This window comes from Homarus americanus, unplaced genomic scaffold (genome assembly GCF_018991925.1).
Source record: "Homarus americanus isolate GMGI-L3 unplaced genomic scaffold, GMGI_Hamer_2.0 scaffold26351, whole genome shotgun sequence".
Taxonomy (NCBI): Eukaryota; Metazoa; Arthropoda; class Malacostraca; order Decapoda; family Nephropidae; genus Homarus; species Homarus americanus.
The window spans coordinates 3123201-3144904 of NW_024724368.1; the positions used below are offsets into that span (position 1 = coordinate 3123201).

Below are 21704 nucleotides of genomic sequence, written 5' to 3' on the forward strand. Positions count from 1 at the left end.
TTCCACAACCTACCAGAACCTTCCACAACCTACCAGAGCCTTCCACAAACCAACAGAGCCTTCCACGACCCACCTGAGACTTCACACCTACCAGAGCTCTTCCACAAACCAACAGAGCTTCCACAGCCTACCAGAACCTTCCACGACAACTACCAGGGCCTTCCACAAAACCAACAGAGCCTTCCACAGCCTACCAGAGCCTTCCACAGCCTACCAAAGCCTTCCACAAACCAACAGAACCTTCCACGACCCACCAGAGCCTTCCACGACCTACCAGGGCCTTCCACAAACCAACAGAGCCTTCCACAGCCTACCAGAGCCTTCCACAACCTACCAAAGCCTTCCACAAACCAACAGAGCCTTCCACAACCTACCAGGGCCTTCCACAACCTACCATAACCTACCAGAGCCTAGAATAACCCTAGCTAAAGCTCCTCATAATCCTAGCTAACCATGTTCCAATCTACACTTACATGAAGCTTAACTAAACCCCATTATGGCCCTAACTACACTCCATTATGGCCCTAACTACACTCCATTATGGCCCTAACTACACCCCATTATGGCCCTAACTACAACCCATTATGGCCCTAACTAAACCCCCATTATGGCCCTAACTCCCTCCCCCCCCGTGGACCTATAAGCACACACGGTGGTAGGCAATAAGCCGCCCAAGTAGTTAGACAGGAGGCCAGAGACAGGAGAAAGTGTTCACGCCCAGGTGACGGAGGTCGTTGCCACCAGGTGTTTGGAGAGGAATCGAACACGGGGTTAATCTTGGAAACGTTGTGGTGAGGGGGGGGTGGTGGTGGTGGCTGATAAGTGTATAGGGGTGGGTTTGAGGGAGGGAGGGAGGGAGTGGGTGGGTGATTAGAGTATGGAATGGATTGAGGGGGGGATGGTGTGGTGGTGGGTGGTGATAAGCTTACAGGAAGGAAGGAAGGAAGGAAGGATGTTGGTGGGTGTTGATGGTGTTACTTTTATTAGAGGTATTGATGACGCAGGTGTTGGTACAGGTATTGATGACGCAGGTGTTGGTACAGGTATTGATGACGCAGGTGTTGGTACAGGTATTGATGACGCAGGTGTTAGTACAGTACTTCCCTTACTAACACTAATCCTCACTACGTCTGATAAGGTGGACAGAAAATTGGTGAGTAAAGCTGTGAGGTGAGAGGCAACGTTGGCATATACGTGTATCTGTAGCCCAAGGTAAGCTACTCTGTTTCCCTGGCCATAAGACACGTGCCGCATGTTATCACCGCCGCACCCTTCCCTCGTACACTCACCCTCACCTACGCGCCTCCCTCACCTACACCTCTGCACCACCCTTACCCCTACCTCCTCCTCCTCATCATCTTCCCAGAGCGTGGGTGAAGGGCCTCTCATAAGTCTCCCCTTCATACTGGATAATGAACTTCGAAAACACTATTTCTCACACACACGCACACACACACTCACACACGCGCACAGACCAGCAAGGCACACGAGTACACATTCCACAGACATTTTAATAGCGTACCCGAAGAAAGAAAAAAGATCGTAAAAATCGTACCGCGAGACACAGAAGCTGAGTAGGTTGGGTTAGGTTTAGGTTGGGTTAGGTTTAGGTTAGGTTGGCTTAGGTTAGGTTGGTTTAGGTTAGGTGGGGGCGTGTGGTCAGTCTCTCTACCTGGGCCGCTCACTAGGTAAATACTAAACATTAAACCCCATGTTTATAGTGGCAGCGCCTAAAATATCCCACAGGAGCTGAAAATAACCATAAGAGGCAAATAAGAATCAGCAGGTGGTAGGGATAGGTCCTTGTTACAGCCCTGGGAAGACACGCCTGGGACACGCTAACATACAGTTCAAATACATATAAACACACGGAGTCGTCAAAATTATCATGTATACACACCAAGAAATATCACCGTGGAAATATTAAGCTCACCATGAAGTTTACGGCGTACATATTATACAGTATCCGGTAATACTATATCAATTATTTGTAGTACCGTTTATCAGTGTATTTCCCCAAAGATCAATATCCTGTACCGAGTGATGGCTGGGTCAGTCACCTCTCGTACCATTAGTCACCTATCCAGCCCACACGACCCGTCTGCCAGGTGAGTCCACGTGTACAGTATGCTCCACTAAATGAATGTAAGGTGTGAATATCTAATGATTACTGACTGGTTAATGAATAGAGAATCTGTGGAATGCGTTCTCGTGCAGGTACACACACGCACACATACGCGCTTACACATATACGCACATACACAGACATATTACGGTAGGTGTTTTAGAAGTCTGAACAACCTAACCTAACCTAACCTACCCTACCCTACCCTCACCCAACCCAACCTAACCTAAACCACCGCGTAAGTATCAAGGCATTAGCGGTAAACGGAGGCAGCAGCAGGCAGACATCAAGGCTAAACACCACTAACTACACGAGGCAGGTTAAGGTGGCCACCCAACACCACGTCTTCCCAGTCAGTATAATCACGTCGTCTGGAGCCATGGTGAGGTGGGGCTTTGGTAATTTGCTTAATTACATAATATGCCTTAATCATGTAATTAACCCTAATGACACGTTTCCTTAGGGAGAGGCGGAGCAGATATAATGTTTGATGACGTGTACAGTATATATTTACCGGTATGTATTTATGTATAAGTATGTATGTATGTATATGTATGTATGGATGTATGTATATGTATGCTGTATATGTATGCATGTATATGTAAGCATGTATATGTAAGCATGTATGTATGTATGTATGTATGTATGTATGTATGTATGTATGTATGTATGTGCCTCTTAAATTCTTTCATAACATTTAACGCGTCCACCTTGTACATTTGTATATAGGAGTCCCATATATTATTCTTTCATTATGTCGTGGCGTTTACTGAACCATTGTCCAACCAAGAACTCTTGCTAAGCGAGTTCTCTCAATACGAAGACATTTAGCGAACATTTTTAAATAATTCCTTGTTGTATCTCGCTATCCTTAACCCCTCCTCTCTGCCTGAGCTGTTAGTTTTTTGCTTTGCTTTTAATGTTGGTTATCTTGACGAACACACTCCCTGACGAACGATCTCCCTGACGCACGCTCTCCCTGACAAACACCCTCCTTGATGCATGCTCCCCCCTGACAGGCACCCTCACTGACGCACGCTTTCCCTGGCGCCCATCCACCACCCCTCTTTGTCAAGCATGTCATCTATGATCTAATCCACCAACTTCCCGCTCTACCCCAACACATTATAGTCTCCAAACTCCATTATTGTGATCAATTTTGTCATAGGGAGCTTCCAACTGATATATTCCGACACATATACACACTGTACACCGTGTCGTAACTCTTAATCTCTCGTTCACACATAAGTCTATTGTTAAAGGTATACTATTTTTCCACCCGAAAACCAAAATAAAAGCTGCAACGCCAAATCAATTGCTGCAACGCCAAAACAACCACTGCACACAAAACAATCGCTGCAGAGGTTAGTTGCAGTGAATATCTCCGTAGTCTAGTGAAGAGCATAAAGACAGTATTCCTAACACGTAGACCTGGGACAGTTAGTTAGATAGCATCTCGTGTTTGTACTTCACTGAGACATATTACAAACAGGCAATACTCCGTTCAGTCCTGATTTAATAGAGATAAAATAGAGATAAATATGTCTGATTTATTGTAGCACAACCACTTAATACATCACAAAGTTCGTTCTCAGCAACATCAGGTGACAATCCATAATATTCCCCTTCCTTTAATACAAATTATAAACATTAGTACAAAAGCTACTCAATAAAAAGAAATACAGAAAACCTAATAAAAAGTAACAATAAACGGAAAACCTAATAAAAAGTAACAATAAACGGAAAACCTAATAAAAAGTAACAATAAACGGAAAACCTAACCTAATAAAGTAACAAACGGAAAACCTAATAAAAGTAACACGGAAAACCTAATAAAAAGTAACAATAAACGGAAAACCTAATAAAAAGTAACAATAAACGGAAAACCTAATAAAAAGTAACAATAAACGGAAAACCTAATAAAAAGTAACAATAAACAGGACTACTAAATTATCTCCCCCTGATGGGTAATTGTAGTAGTGTTTATGTGTCACGACGCTTCAAATTATTCACCCCCTATTACTTACAAATTATCGACGAGGCTTGGAGGTACACGCACAAATATTCCCGCCAGACGTTCAGACATCTTTACCGTCAACTTTTGCCTGCATTAAAATAGTAAACTTTTGATTTATATAATATTTTGGGTCTACTTAACCCCCTCGTGCAGTAAAAAAAAGAACAAAAATCCCACTGAGAAGACTATTATCGTAAAATCCTGGTTTGAATTAGCGGTTAGAGATACATTTCGCTTAAGTAACGCCTGCATGATGAAACTGTGCTTTGATGTTTAACCACTCAGCTAGATCATCGTCTCGTGGCTCACAACTATCGTATGTCAATCGTTTCGACATAAATTGACGTCAGTAATCATATCTTCCTTTATTCAATGCCCTTTCTTTTTTGTGCCTAACTAACTGAAGCAATATCAACCTTCACTTCTAGATAATTCCAGTTTATGTTAACACAACACTGACTAGAGACACTGCTGAGGTCGTGGGTGGGAGATACGTGGGACAGCCTAGCCTCCGCCTACACCCGCACAATCAACCGGGGCGCTGCAGGCAACATACACCCTTGGTGATCCCTGACCGTAAAAAGTCAATACTGGATATCCCTAACTTGTGGGTCTGTGCCTGGCCACCCTCATCGTGTGGGGACGGATCAAAGGGGCAATAGCATATAAACAGAATTCTTAGAACTTAAATTCAGCATTTTTCACCTAAAGATTAACCACCCTAACACTATTTGGGAGAATGAGGTTGTTAGCTTAAGTTAGATCAAGTTAAGGTAGGGTGGATTAGGTTAGGTTAAGTTAGAATAGGTTAGGATAAAATTATAGTAGTAAATCTTTAGTTGAAATAAACTGGGGTGGAGATTCTTCAGGTGATTCCAGCTTTCCCCAAATAGGCATGACAACTGTTCTATCTGGTAAATAATTCCAATTCCATTTTGACGTTAGTTTGGATAAATGTTGTTTTGACGCTTAACAGAGACAGTTCAAAGCGTTTTCACATCTCTAGCCAAGGAGGATTACATAACTCCAGGACTTTCATATACGGGTCAAGACACTCGTTCGTGGTGGGTGGCAGGACCCCTCCCTCGAGACCGCAATATTACCATCTATACAATTCATTTCTTAACCTATACATGAACTGCAACAACCTGGATGAGAGGACACAGTGACAGTCAATAAGTACACGTCAACAGTGAACAAGTACAGCTATAAGGGCTGCCGTAGGTAGAGCGTGTCGGGCAATATTTTATCTCCTTCAAAACTGGATAAGAGTTAACAACTATATATCCCTTACGCACACACAGTTGATGAGACACGCTCCACTCTCATAAATATTTACTTTTGGACGAAGTAAAATGCATAACTTTCAGGTAAATTTCAATGACGGGAACTGATAACAAGATGCATCCTACGCTCAGCATAATATTTTAGAGACCAACAACATAATATCCTTCTCATAATAAGACTCTCATCATCACATGTAAAACGATATATACAGAATGTAATGTTCCGAATCACTGTTATCGTCTAGTCAGAATGCCGTTATTTATGATGAGCCTCCTAACTACCTACTTCCTAAAATGGCAAACTGAAATTTACGAAACATTGAAAGGAGAGAAAAAAACTAAGCATTCATGATAAATTAAATTGCATTACAGTTGACCAAGACAACGTTCGTAATACAACTGAAAGCGAACTGTACAAACAAAAAAATTAATGCCGTTTTATAATTCGGATGTATATGTTAAGTTAGAATAAGTCGGTTTAGGTTAGGTTAGGTTAGGTTAGGTTAAGGAAAAGTTACCTTAATACGTGCGATAGTCTGCCATTTTTACCGTACATTACAGTATTTATTGTGGTAACTAATTAACGATCTGTATTCTGTAATTGTTTATATATCGAACTTATAAACCGAAATTTGTGTCTTAGACTTTTAAATTTGGTAAGTAGGTAAGTGAGCGATGATGAGGTGTGGGAGGTGACCAAGCCAGGGCACCGACCATCACCAAGAGACAACAGAGCCGTAGTGGGCGTGACGTGGGACGGTCCTACCCCGGGGACCTCCCATCCAATATCACATCCTCCCTCCCAACACACACACACCACCTACTACTACTAAGCTGGATCAAGCACAATATTACCATTTAATTTGAAACTTCTATTAATTCTTCTCTTGGTAGGCGAGTGTAGTTGTGGTGGGCTGGGTGTAAGTGTGGTGGGCTGGGTGTAAGTGCGGTGGGCTGGGTGTAAATGTTATTGGTGTGATGTAGATGATGACAGCGAACTGGGTTAAGGAGACTAACCACTAACTACACACATCAACACATCCTCCATGACAACAAACACTCATCCACCTAGCCTGTGAGACACTTAAAGCTTGCCTTACCCTAACACGTGTCTTCCTCAAAACTTTTCTCAAAACACTCGATAATTTTAAGACGTTTCTAGTACATTGTTTTTATTTTATTTTAAGTCTTGGCGTGGTTGAGTAGCTTTAGGGGGGTAAGCAATAGGTACGTTACTAGATCTGGGTGTAAATTGACTTTTAGGACTCCACCCTTGTAAACACGATGTATACACTCACTAGTCACTACACCCAACGCACACACACCTCCATCACTACACCACGAGGTCACTGGGTACACTAGACCGACTTCAAACTTATCACTGGGTCGTTACTTCAGTGGATTGTGCTTTTGAAGAAAATTTTAATCTATTGAGCAAGAAAGGCATAAAAGGAGAAAGCATTTTATAAAGTAGTTTTTAGTTTTTTTAAGGAAACAATTATCATTATATTACCAACAATTCCTAAATTAGATCATATTTTTTTGTTCTAGTTTCAAACGCGTCATGAGCCTGTGTATAATGTGGCCAAAATTACCTGAAGGTTAGACACCCCAGCTTTATTTCACCTGAAGATTAACCACCCTATTGTATACTTAACCTAATCAAACCTGGCCTAACAATATCTAACCTAAACCAATTTGATATATCCTGTTATATACCCTTGATATATCCTGCAGTATACTCTTGATACATCCCGCCGTATACCCTTGATGTATCCTGTTGTATGTCGTTTATCACTTTCACCACCATAACTGCCCTATGAAAGACCTCTTAAGCTTTTGTGTAGGTGCTCTCCCCCTCACTCTGTCCCTCACCCCCTCTCTGCCCCTCCCCCTCCCCCCTCTCTCCCTCCCCTCCTCCCTCTCGCGTCTATAATCATGCCTATCTTATTAAAATTCTACAAGAGTTAGCCAGCCACGACTCATTCATAATTTAGGCAGACCCATCATCCTCACCTCTCCCGCACACCTTCACAACCCACACACTACTTCTATGGTTACTTGTTATAGTCCCACTCCAAGACCTTCCTCCCTCCCTCCCTCCCTCTTCTTCTTCTTTCTCTCCATTCTTCTCTTCCTCCTCATTCCTTCTCCCTTTCCGCCTCCTCCAAGGCTCAAGAACGGACAGTCGATTGGTGTGGGCCAATTTAGTTAATGTCAGCGTGTGTGTGTGTACCAGTATTTATCTTTATGGGTACACAAAAACACAATGTTTGCTGGACATAACAGCCATACTCTCATCATAGATTCCCCCACACACTACCTGTCTGTCCAGCTGCAGCAGTGTACGTAGGTGTAGAGTGTAGGGTGTAGTAAATTGTAAGTGAGTGTGTGTGGGTGTAGGGTGTGTGTGAAAGTGTAGGGGTGAGTATGCCAGCGTTTGATGTATGTGTGTGTGTGTGTGTGGGGGAAGGTTTGGGTGTACGAATGTGGGGAGAGGATTGTGCACACGTCTCTCTCTGTCTCAGTGGTCAGTATACGGTATACACACTGCCTAGGCACTGTACCACACACACACAATATCGCGCCCACAGTTCTGACACTATACTCTCCCACGCCTACAATCATGACACTACAATATCCCACACACACACACACACGTCTACATACCAGATTACTCCCACGCTCGCAACACTACAATCTCTTTACGTCTACACCTCTCTCACACACACTTTTTCTACACCCACACCCACTGGTAGTACCCCCCCCCCACATACCAGTACCCTCCCACACATTAACTCCTCCTCCACACACACACATTTCGAAATAATAACAAACTATTTATCATTATACCTGACCATTTATAAGGAGTTTGGCCGATAAGGATCCTTCCAAATTTCGATATATTACTCGAATTATTTTTCCAGTAAGGGGGGAGGGGGGATGGTAACCTATAGTGTATCCTTTCATGTTGGCCAAAGTTCAATAAAAAAAGTACTTAACCTCATTCCCTGTCTTATCAAAATCCCATGTATAGCCGTGTATATATGTAATAATTATGAATCCTATAAAATACAAAATAGAAAACACTGTAACTTTCGTGGATTCAAAGGGAAGTATCCAGGGTTAAAAAACATCTATATATTCGCCACAAATACACCAAGGTCAATGTCACAATAACCAAAGACAAGCTTATAGTGTGTTATAATCTCTATATACCTCACAGTGCTAGTTCTGAGTGACACATTAGCTAGTTACAATAGGAGGCGAGGTTCCTTATCATAACCTGAGCTATTTATTGTTATTCTAGACATTAAAAGCTTAGGAACTCTGGTCTTTAATTCCTCTGTTTAATATTTTATAGTTCTGTGGTGAATAGTATGAGTTAAAATACTGATACTCTTACGCCAACGTTACCTTATACCCTATTATCACACCTGTACTGATACTGTCACACCTACACTGATACTGTCATACCTACACTGATACTGTCACACCTGTACTGATACTGTCACACCTACACTGATACTGTCATACCTACACTGATACTGTCATACCTATACTGATACTGTCACACCTACCTACACTGATGCTGCAACACCTACACTCCTCGTGGTCCAAGCATGTGCAGTTGCCTAATAAGTCCCCTTGGGCCACATAACACTGGGGCTTCAACCACACCTTGTTCCCCTACCCACACACCTCTATACCCCCTTCCCACACACCCCTATACCCCCTACCCACACACCCCTATACCCCCTACCCACACACCCCTATACCCCCTACCCACACACCCCTATACCCCCTACCCACACACCCCATATACTCCTACCCACACACCCCTATACCCCCTACCCACACACCCCATATACTCCTCAGCCCTACAAACATAGCCTTGTTGTTGTAGGAAGGGTGGGAGGGAGACCAGGCATCGAATATTCACTTCTAAGAAACACACTGATAAAACCACTACAATATGCTAGGTAGCCTTATATTTACTAGAAATTAATATATATCTAAACGCCAATAATCTAGTATCTAAATATACAGAATATGTGTGGGTAAATATATTGATACATACTTACAGAGAGAGAGAGAGAGAGACGCTATAATTTTGATTCATCTTCCATCATCCCACACGATTACGCTGGCCATCACGACAGACCAACAAGCGCCCCAATCCTTAGTACAATACCATGAAAGATCACCACAACTGATAGATGACGGGCGGGCGAGTAACTGTTGCCTAGTCTTGTCTCAGTAGTGTGGAGGTTCACGCTAGTCGCTGTTGATTATTCGTCTTGGCGCTATTCAGAAATATATAATCTTTCCCTAGATTCCCCCCTCTTCAGTTTTAATGATATTACAGTTTATTTCATCAGAGACAAAAGTTGCGTCATTTTACTGATCTCCAAAATGACACCGAATTGCATACAGTGACTTAAGTGGCGAGTGATATTTCGTGACGTCTATTGCTACGTATACATAATCAATAGGTTCTCAGAAAATGGACAGGAAGTGCACACACACACACACACACACACACACACACACACACACACACACACACACACACACACACACACACACACACACTTATCTTTTGCCCAGTTGTAAATAAATTATATAACCGGAAATTTAATAAGAGCTATGAGAAAATTTAAAGTGGTTTTTGTGTCACGTAAACAACTCCAGGTAAGATTATTGTCTTCACTAAGTTCAGTTCCAGGAGCGACACAATCCTTAGCAGAACCTCAAACCTCAAATATAAGACGTGGGAAAATACAATAGTTCTGACTATCGAGCACCAAGGATAATGTACAGATATGGTGGAACCCGACGTAAGTTAAGTTTTATTTGTTATAAAAGATAATGTTTATATCTTGCAAGACACCATTACGGCATTTCAAATCTTCCTGGCAATGGAGAATTCAAAACACAAACGTAACTTTGATGTTCGCGCCAATATAATAATGATAACCTTGCGCGTCTCAATGGTACAAGAAGGTAAAGCATTGATGTGTCTGGGTTGTATTTCCTTTAAACGAGTATTTATGAAATAAGTCAATGACATAAGCTAAACACACATCAAGGCATGTTTATTGGGTGTAGTAGCCTAGTCGGTCCCAGCCTATGTCGTTTATTGCAACAGTTGACGTGATCGGCCTCCTCAACACACACAAACAACGTATTTACGACTGTTCGGGTTAATGTGGCGAGCGTGGAGGTGTTTCAAGTCCACGTAATCAAGCCAGGGTAGTGTCAGGGTAGCATTCACTTACTAGAACTAAAATGTTGAATGAACTTTTAATATACACATAACATACAAATTTTTATCTAGCATTACGTCAGGAATTTATACGTAACACTGTCAACAAGCGCGTCAATAGGATGTGCAGACTTAGTACTGTATCTAAATACCTCCACTTCTCACAACACGTTTTATATCTTGCGAGAGATTATATCCAGTTTTACAATAACCCAACAAGCTTCCATTTCTGGACCTAAACATTAAACAACATACAAAAAAAACAATAATCAGTAACCAGAACCACATGCTTGACTTTTACCTTACACCAAATCACCAGACGCGCAGGAAACAAGTAAATTTTTACACCCCAACTCCCAGACCTGCCTCAGGCACCACTGTGAATACGTACACTTGGTCCTAAGCTTCATAACATCCCGAGGTGAATAAAAATACACTTCCAATACAATGTCAACAATTGAGCCCAGACCTCGAGGTGCCCGACGATGGCGGCAACAAATCAGCACAAATATGGAGAGGCGACAGTTGGTGCCAGCAGACAAGTAGGAGGGCGGCGAGGGAGGGAGGGAGAGAGGGGTAGGCCAGGGTGAGCCCCCACACGCCTGCCTGCCTCACTCGCCGCCACACACACACACACACCGCCCTTTCTCCCTCTAACCTCATTGGCTTTATTCGGAAATTCATTGTCTACAAAAAATGGAATATTATACCTAACCATATCTGCAAAAATATAGCAAAATATTTCATCACAGAGTAAAAACAATGGTTTTATCCGTTTTCGACAAACTAGTTCCACACACACACAATATCACATCACACCAGAAGACATAATATAACCCCATACGCTTTTTAATAACAAATTTATGAAGTGGTATAAAGTGCGAGGTTATATTTCTCAGAAAATATTAAGTGCTGAGAATACACCAACGATGGCAGGTCAGTAAACACGAATGATAATGCTGAGGAGTTGCATGTCTGGTCCCAACACCCACACTAACTTCCAAATCGATTCGTTTTATTGGTGGGATGTGAAAATATCTTGTACTTTATATGTGTATGTGTGTGTGTGTGTGTGTGTAGTGTCTCTAGGATGATGTATCTTAATAAAGTGCTCCCACCTCCCAGTAAACCGACACTTACTAGATATCCCATTCATATATCTTTTAGTAGCTAAAAAAATCTTGGCATCAGGACTAATTTTTTTTATAAACGTCTAATTCATAAATGTAACCGTAATGTTTATGATAAATGTGAGGACTCGCTGGTATATGTCGCAAGGACTGACCCACCATTGTATCCGATCGTGGACGATAACTTGTCCACCAATATTCTCACATGCTAATACCTTTTATCTCAAGTATTATCAAACGGATTTCGGCCTGGACGACACAAACTCCTTTAACTTAAAATACTCGGGGTACCAACAGTCACCCCGCCCACAACACTCCCACACTCACGAGGCAGGGCAGGCGAGTACATAACACGTGATAATCATAAATAACATAACCCGCTATAATAAAATGATACATATTAAACATTAGGCTATAGTATTATCACGTAAGAGTTCATATTTCAAACCATTCGCTAAAATAAATAGGCTAAAGTCCTAATCGTTTGCTTAGCCTACACACTCTGCAGTTCACCCGAGGCCTAAAATGAATTATCAAGCCGTCTAAAGACCAAACAAAACCGCTTTATATCGGGAAACTCTAGATGGACCTCTGGAAGCTTGGAGAACACCCTTGGGGCCACTATGAACATGAAAGAAAGAAACTTCACTTGAAAATATCTCTAGTGTGAGAGCTAGTAACTTAAGTCTTGTGGATAGGAACACAAAAGTTGGCTGAGCATTCTTCAGGGCAACAGAGGTCCAACGAAACATCCTCCTCTAATGTTTTCTGAAGGAGGCCAGCTTGGGAGGGATGCAGCCTCCTTGATAAAGCACCAAGGACAGCCGGCAATACCCACCTCTCCTAGAGTCCTGGAGAAATCCGTCCCGAGGTGGTAACTACAGTGAGCTGTACATGTTCACAACCCCATGTCCAGTAGCGTTGTTTAGTCTCGGCCCATGTCAGAGAATTCCTTGTCAAGCCTCATGCCAGACCTCCCACTGAAATGGGATTATGAAAGTGCAGATAATGTTGTTACCTGAACCATCATCACACCAGCTGAACCGTAGTTAGCACAGCTAAACACTTGGAAAACGACGTATTGGAGTGTAAAATCGCACACTATCAATAACACAACACGAAAAACTGGGTAGCTCAGCTTACGACACACTTCTCACTGCAAAACGAACGATAAGCACTCGTAGCTTCTCCTATACGTGGAGGTGGAGGAGTCCGCAGATCAACCTCTAACCCTACTCGGACGAGGAGGTGACAAGAGTGAGTCTAGACTTAAGTGAGGATGGTTTTACAACCGATCTGCGGCGGGCTTTCAGATTAAGTGAAGAGCAGGTTGCGCAATACTATGCGCCTTCACGAATCGTTAGAGCATCTGAAGGTCACTGGCTTCTCATGCTCCTTTTAAAGTTAAACCAACTACTGGAATATTAACTGATATTCATATTAGCCCCAGCAATCTTGATTCTGGAACCCAGGGAATTCTAAACTATCAACTTTTACAGGCTCTTGAAATAGGTGGCAAAAAAAACATGATGTATGAAATAAAGCTAACTTAAATAAGAAAAATACACAATAATTATATAAATCTTATATAACTAAAATCTGTCGGTTAGAACAGTGTCGTTATTTAGACCAACCAGACAGATGATAAATGGACACGCCAGAGTTGATCCACAAAAAGGAAACTAAACGAAATCTATCAGACATAAAACTATTACCACTATCTACAGAAATTCCTCAAAGTAAACACCTAATTGCCATATCTAATAATAATAATGACTTAGATATTGGTACAACTGTTTTAGTGTTAAGGTTGTGTCTACACAGTGATACGTGTGTGTTAAACTCTTCTCCTGAGACGGTGGACCGACGGAGTAGCCTTACAGTATTGTCTTTCACCCAGCTGTGTAACCTTAGTGTAATAGTCCCAGCTGTACAAGAAGATACCAAATGTTTACTTTATATATTTATCTTTATAAACGATAGAGCTCACTAAAGAACGTTAGTACACATAATATATAGTTAGTTATATTATAAAAGGCAAAACAACAATATTAGTCTCCGAATAATTAATGAAAAGTAAAATAAATGAGGACTTAAGAATCTTGAATACTATAGCAGTTGCTGTAGCCTAATTAATATTATTCGCATATGCTGTAAAGGTATTCAGAATCACCATTTCTTGATCACTGTTTCCCACTATTTGAGTGGTGTTTTAAGTTTAAATTGTTAATCCACTCCAGATGATCAGACTTCCTCCACTCTTCAAATAAGACTAGGGGATTTATTTAAGGAAATTGCGTATATCATTAGCCAAACTTTAAAAGAAACTTTTATACCCACTTCTTAATATGTTTTGACTTCGAAGAGATTTAATGGCTATGAAAATAACGTACTTATAATTGAAATGTTTTTTTTTATGATCCAACAGAAGATGGGTCACACTCCCCTCTACATTTCTCTTTCGCTCACGTAATTCACTTCCTCCATCCTTCACCTTTCACTTCACTTTCTGCTTCCTCCTCCACAACCACCATCTAAACGTGAACTTTTTTAGAATGTTTTTTGGGGTCACGTTAACCTTTTGTAGTTATATACTACAGCTGACACCACAAGCCTTTCACCAATCACAGCTTCCACTTTGCTGCCACATAACACAGCTGTATCACTGAATCACTGTTTTATTAACATTTATAAATTCCTCATTCTCTCCACTCCCAGACCTTTTGTTTTTCCCCATCAAATTACACTTTCAGAGCTGCCTTGTGTTTGCTTTCATACACAATATTTTAGTTATGAGTCCAGATACACTGATGACCACTAGTGGCCATTAGACTACACGTTAAGGACAGAACGCCAGCAAGTGTTGCTTGGTTGGGGCCGAAGGCGAGGTTCAGTGGGAACACGACAAAATATTTCAGATGAAAAAAATATAAAAATCTGTAGTCAAAAGAAACTTTCTAAAATATACTACAGTATCTCAATAGTGTTTAACGTCACTAGAATGATTTTAAACTTATTAAATTAAAATATGTAAAATTTATTTAATTATTCATGGCACATTGAAGCCTTCGTCTAGAATTTATATAAGTTGTAGCCCACACAGCAGTGTGTGTGTGTGTGGCAGTGTTGGACGACACTGCCCACACCCCTCCCACCTGGCCCTACGTCTACGTGGGAGCGTCCAGTCACTGCCGTCCACAGCCACTAGTGCCTATCAATAACCTATCGTGAAGTGCCATGTCTCTTCTAGTCACGGTCTGTCTTTTTTTGATGCTCATCGACAAGAAATTATGTCAATTATTCTAAATATAGATCTTATAAGTTTATGTATATTAAAGATTACTTGGGCCAGCCTTTAAGTTGTGTGGGCACCGCTGTGTACGAGCCAAAACGGAGAGGGAGCCGGTCCTCCCACGTATGCCAGCCAAAGGTCCTTTCTGAGCCGCTGTCCCCTCCCCAAGGTTGTCATCTTATCTAATATGCTCATCATTATCCTCCGCCAGGTCTACTTTTCAACAGTCATTTACGTTTTCAAAATATTCACTCATGCGGTCATGATACTGTAAATTATGACGGAGTAACAAAGGCAATGGTAATAAATATTGTTCTAACTTTTCACAAACTTTCGACATCACTTGCTAAAGTTTATTTAATAAAGCATCTTGCAGAGAGTTCATCGGGCGATATACAGTAATAATATCCAGATACTCCGCTAGACAGACAAGGGCCCAAGTAACTACCCCCAGTAACGTGCAACAAATGCACTTAAACTTATCATCTAAAACTCTGGAGTCAAGATCATACCAAAACCAAATCACCTCTCAGAAAACTGTCAATCCATGTTTTAACTTTAAAAAATGTTCTTCGGGAAAATGTGGCCATTCTGACTCTTTCCCTTGACAAAATGAAACTAATGATCCTTAAACCCCTGAAACAAACCCAGATAATAGTGTTAACGTTTATTTCTTCGTTAATGAAGATGCTGGGTAAAAAGGACACAATTTACACAATAACATAAGAGTTAAGCCAAGCGCACTAGGATGTTATCCCCCGACAGCGTAAATATACGTCCATGACTTCGCTGGTAACATCGATATTCACGCGTCACTTTGCTGACATTAGGCTTTGAGAGAGTTCGCTGATCTTTCGCTGCAATACATTTGACCTAACTACGTCATTGTTAACGTTATTTTATGAATTTTCAGTTAACGAGGAAGATAAATTTAGCATCATACAGGACCAGGAAGATAAATTTAACATCTTGCATGACCAGGAAGATAAAATTTAACATCTTACAGAACCAGAAACGTATAATTACCATGTAATAAGTAAGGTCAAGTCGCAAAGACAGACTATCAACAAGAACCTTGACGAGGCCAACATCGAGAACCAACAGCTGCAGCAGGGCGATGGATTGACGCCAAAGGGCTACTCTGTCAAGGTCATCCCACACCCTCGACCACCAAAGCCACTACCGTAAACAAACCTTCAAGAATTTCATACATATACAAAAATCTTACACACGAGACTTCCAAGATGCTAATAAACGCTGGGAAATACATTTTTTATGTAGAGCTGAATAATCCTATGGCTAATAATGCAAAGAATGGTATTTAGTGTTCGTGGTGGATGTGATGGTAGTGGTTGAATGTGATGGTAGATGTGATGGTAGTGGTTGAATGTGATGGTAGTGGTTGAATATGTTGATAGATGTGATGGTAGTGGTTGAATATGGTGATAGATGTGATGGTAGTGGTTGAATATGGTGATAGATGTGATGGTAGCATGGTAGATGTGCAGTGGTGACTGTGTGTGTGTAAAAGTCGCCCATCGTGTGAGTCGAGACGAACGAACATGTGGCAACTTGCAGCGTCGAGAATTGAGGACATCTGAACGCTAATGACACGTGATCGAAGATGATTATAAAACAATTACTCATTACTGATGATGAACGTGACTCAAATTGATGACAACCATTACGAAAAATTACTGGTGATTACAGTAATTATGAAGCTCTCCTTACTTAAATTGAAGGCATGTTTTAAGGGTAATTATCGTTATTTAAATCATATTCGGGAAAAGTATAATAAAAGTGAGATTTGATGCGCGTGTGTGTGTGGGGAGGGGGGAGAGGTGCCTACAGTTTACGTTTTCTGTATACAAATCGTAGCCCTGTCAAAGCTTTAATATATTCTATACAGGGTGTTTATTGAATCAGTCAGTTACCTATAAAAAGCCTTAAGAAGACTAAAAAACATTCATAAGACCGATATACACAACCGACGGAACATGTTATGACTAGGATAAATATTACGCTTCTTGTACAAACACCGTTACAAGTTCTGACACGGGTATACTTGAGAAATACACGATATAACCACTAAAGTAGCAAGTTAAGACAGTGAAATACTTAAAGGTTTCACTGTATAAACAATATAACAACAGTTCTAATCACAAGAGCAGTCGTTGGTGTTTGTATCATATCAAACGTTGACCGGAAGTAGGTGTTCAATAGTGCAATAATTTACAATAACAAACCGACCTAAATAATAAACAGATCCTATAATTTATACATCTCTGACAAATGATTATGAATACAAAACAAAAAGCAACTAAAGTTTTATGGTTGTAAGTGGGAAGCGGCTTATGTGCCAAGGGAAGAGGGAGAGAGGTCACGACCCTTCACTTTCTAGAACATATTGCAAGGTCACCAACCCCTCCGATGAGAGACAAATTCTAATCAACCGTCTACCTTCACTTTGTTTTGTTGGGGTAATGATACAATGTTGTCAAGAGGTATGAGTATATACAGTATATTAATGATATTTTCTTTAGTTTAAGATTAATTATGCGACCGTTTCATTCTCACGTATATTAAAAAAATTGTTTGTTTTTCAGTCAATATGTCACCAGAAGGAAGAAGTGCTGATATTTTGAGAAGAAAGAGAACTTAACCATTCAATAATTACTTAGATATAATTTCTGGATTTAAATGTCTATTATATGATAAAATATACCGACTACTCCACCCTTCTTGAGAACATCACAGCAGTAAACTGTAACACCAATCAGCATATTTGCCTAATAGCCACCACGACTAGAGGTGGCCGACAGCCTATGTTAGGATCACTCAATTGCTCCTGATAGTCTTGTCTCGGGTTATTATGCAGCCTAGTACTGTTCCAAGTATATATTTCTTCTGCACGGCAACTTGGTGATGTTTGAGACTATCTCGTGTTTGCGGTGCTTGACATCTTGAGTCTGAGCTCCATCCTATATCGTGTCTTGTCTGAAGAGCTGTCAGTCGTAAGGCCTCGGTCTACTTGGATAATTAAGACGATTTAATACTGGAATAATCCTAGTCATTCTGAGTTACAACTTTTCTTATACAGTAATGTTATATCTTCTTGAAGGTGTGGCACTGTTTCCCTACTTATACACAATAGTGCCCAAGGCGTACACCGACGACACAAGAAACGAGTGTTATACTCCACTCGGCCCCCTGCAGAATCTACTGAAATAAAGTAACGAAGTACCGCACTCCTACTTTATTTCATTTTTTTATAAGCACTATATATTGTGTGTGTTTACATATTAAGCCCAATTAGCTACAGGATTATCCTCTGAAGTACAGCGGCTGTCAGCTGATGAGTTACCGCAGGTAAATGAGATGTGACCATCGGCACATGGAGTTCCCATTACATACAGTATAGTGCGTCATGCTTCGCTACACATTATGGGTCGCCGTCCCCTTCCGGATTTCTTAATTGCATAACAGTGTTTGTATTACCACACATAATTAAAAACTGGCATTACTCTTATGTTTCTCAGTAAAAAAACCATTCACATTCATATAAAACGGTCTGGAGACAAACTGAAAACTTGTATACGTGAAAATTCCAAAGCGCGTTTTCTATTTGTAGGTTTTGAAAAAAAAATACAATAACACACATTATGTAACAGAGGTTGATTAGAGTACTCACCTCCCAGGAACAGTGATCGTAGAGAATGATTTTCATGAACACTCACGGAATATGAGTGGCGAGATACCCACTACACGGTACACTCTCGAAACCAATATAAATGACACCGATTCGTATCCATTCTAGACTTGTTTACAATGAAGGACCCGACATCAGCATACTTAAAACACTTAACATTGTTTCTCTACACTTACTCAATATACGTCAAAATGTTACTTGTGGGACCCTGGAACAGGTACAGGTGGGATTAAAGGTCAAACCGAAAAAAATATTCACAAGCAATGAACATGTTATTGCCATGGGCCAGCAAAGGATAGTGGAACTAGCGGCCCAGCATCTGCTACAGCGCAGTAAGGAACTGTAATAATTACTACAATTATTATGTTAATGACACTTCCGTCAGTAATGACAGACCGCCAGCCCATCATCTTCACGGTGGTTCTAGTAACTGTTTTTAATTGTTCTGCAGCAGTAGCCTCCTAGATCAACTTATCCTATAATATGGTGCTGCTGCTGCCCCCCCTAGGCTAAGTCGTTTGCGAGAGAAACGTCATAAAAGAAAGGTGTCTTAGAATTGTTTAACCTATTGACTGCATCCATAAAATCTCAAAATCGCTTGGATGGCAACAAGTGAAATTTTACCCAAGAAATGTAGTCCTCGAATTATGAAGAATATAATGAACAACGTCAAGTGTAATGAAGACCACGTGCATACATGACTATATTATCAAGCCACAATCAGCAAAAAATGTTGAGCCCTGTCTTGATTTCAATGCTACCGACAATTTTTATATATAGAAATTGAATATACTTACTGAGGGTGTCACGTGAGTAGTGCAAACTCGGCTGAGCAGTTCTGGCGTCCAGCTGGGGAGAGCAGAGAGGAGTTTACGAATAGCTCGGGGTGGACACACTTCAGAGTTTCTTATATATTATCCTAAAACACCCCTCTCATCCTGCACCACTGATCACGAGTCATTCCGGCTGTATTGTGTCAATTACCAAGCATCACACCAATTCACTTTGTTCAAGGGGAATCAAACATCCGGTGAATGCCTTTCTTGTTTTAACCTTTACAAACAGAAAAAATAATCCTTCATTATTCCTTTTACTCCCTTGCTCTTTCAAAGATGATACACTGTTTAATACCAATGTAAAAAAAACTTTGTCACTGTTTTGTCATTTCAGTTTAAAATACCAAAAATACCAGGGTAACACATTTATTTTCAGGTTTTCACAATGATGGTTCTACACTTCACGCCTCACTGTCCAGTTCAATACTATCTCTCATTGACAGCTGTGCGTTCTGGTAGTCCCGTACAAATAGGAAATTAGTCCTCCATCTACTGTATATTACTGTACGTTTGTTATTTCATTGCTGGTATTCGTGATCATTTAATTTCAATATAGGAACGCAAATAAGATATATATAAATGTTTAATAGGAAGCCCCGATATCATTTATCTAACGACCACCACAAATAAAGGTCGAAAATTGGCAAAACCAATTCTGTAACCTGTTCAAAGATCCCCCAATTAGGTCAATTGAGCATCTGACATAAAGACTTACCTACCGTTTACACCCTGCTAGACAATCAAACCTAGTCGTAGGACCACTTCCATACTTACAAACGAGAAGAATGTTCACTAAAACGCATAGGTCACAAATTACGATTACTTCCGTTTTGTTAATTTTTATCATTGCAAGGTTTTTTTATGAAACCATCATTCATAATAAGGATAAACTCTTTAAAACAAATCGTCAAATGAAATATAAACATCAACATTATAGATTCGCAAAGAAAGTCATGGTCCTGTGCAAGTTTCAAAAACTTTAATGTTGCACTTCACTTTTCAATGATAGTAGTTGCGGTTACCACCTAAAACTGACTCTCTACTTTTTACCCTCTTCGCCACTGATCGGCTCGTTAGCCGCTCGGGCGATCGGTCACGTCTCTTGTTACGCACTGTTAGCAAGTACTAGGCATGCACCGGCTCCTGAATGTACCGGAACCTGCTCCAGTGTTGGTCAAGTCTGGTCTTGAAAGAGCTCACACTCGGTGCCGTCACAACACTTTCTGGCAGATTGTTCCAAGAGTTCACAACTCTCACTCCGAAAAAGTTTGTCTTCACACTTTTCTGGACCTGCGGCTTCTTCAATCTGGAGCTGTGACCCTTGTGGGGCGAGCGTCCGCCAGCTCCACTTGCACTAGAACCCCGCACTACCCTGCCGTTAAACGAAAGAGAAAGGAGGGCGAATATTACACGTGCGTTCGTTTCCGTGGTTGGGAGCAGACTAGTGGAGGCGGCCCGGCGTATACCAGGCGAGTTGAAGCTGCTACAGACCTCACAGCCGCCAAGGCCACTTCCAAACAATTTAGAGAAAATTCATTAGCTTGCGTGGGTAGTCAGCGACCCAGCCCGACCCTCCTGCTGCCCTGCGGTCTTATCTCACAAGAATTTCATGCAGTGGTTGTTTCGTTTGTTAATTATCTGAGCATATTAATTGAATTTACTCTCCATGGGGATATAATGCAGAACATATTATACGATTCATAAATTTCTTTTAATTGTAAAAATAGAATCATCGCTATTCCTGAGTGTTGTAACACGACCTTTCCACTGGCGTGTACTGAGTAGACAAATCTGTACTGTAGTGTAGTGCTAATCGGAGGTTGTCAACTTGCCACATTATTATCCAGCTAGCGCTCGTTTCCACCTTGTGATTTTAAGGACTATTAGCTCTAAGTGGGTCTGTAGTGGCCTCTTAGTGGAGACTGGCATCTTCTTAACAGATACTGTATGTACCCACTTGCTATACTTTAACAGCATTAAAGAATGCAGACGTCAAATTAGTAATGGATTATGATTCCTTACCCATTCTGTTCTATTTCT

At 41.0% G+C, this 21704-nt stretch overlaps 1 protein-coding gene across 10 annotated transcripts in view; it reads right to left on the reverse strand.

Moving 5' to 3' along the window:
- The window catches only part of LOC121864155 (hornerin-like), a 76583-nt gene extending 55438 nt beyond the window's left edge, over window positions 1-21145 (reverse strand). For 9 of the 10 annotated variants that reach the window (XM_042363129.1, XM_042363127.1, XM_042363126.1 and 6 more), the window contains exons 1-2: window positions 21075-21145; window positions 19626-19881 (exon numbers count right to left, since the gene is read on the reverse strand). The gene's annotated coding sequence lies outside the window, so the exon portion shown is untranslated. Of the gene's footprint in view, window positions 1-12665; window positions 13092-19625; window positions 19882-21074 lie in introns of those variants that run through there. The other variant, XM_042363124.1, reaches the window with a different exon arrangement.
- Window positions 21146-21704: the final 559 nt, after the last annotated feature.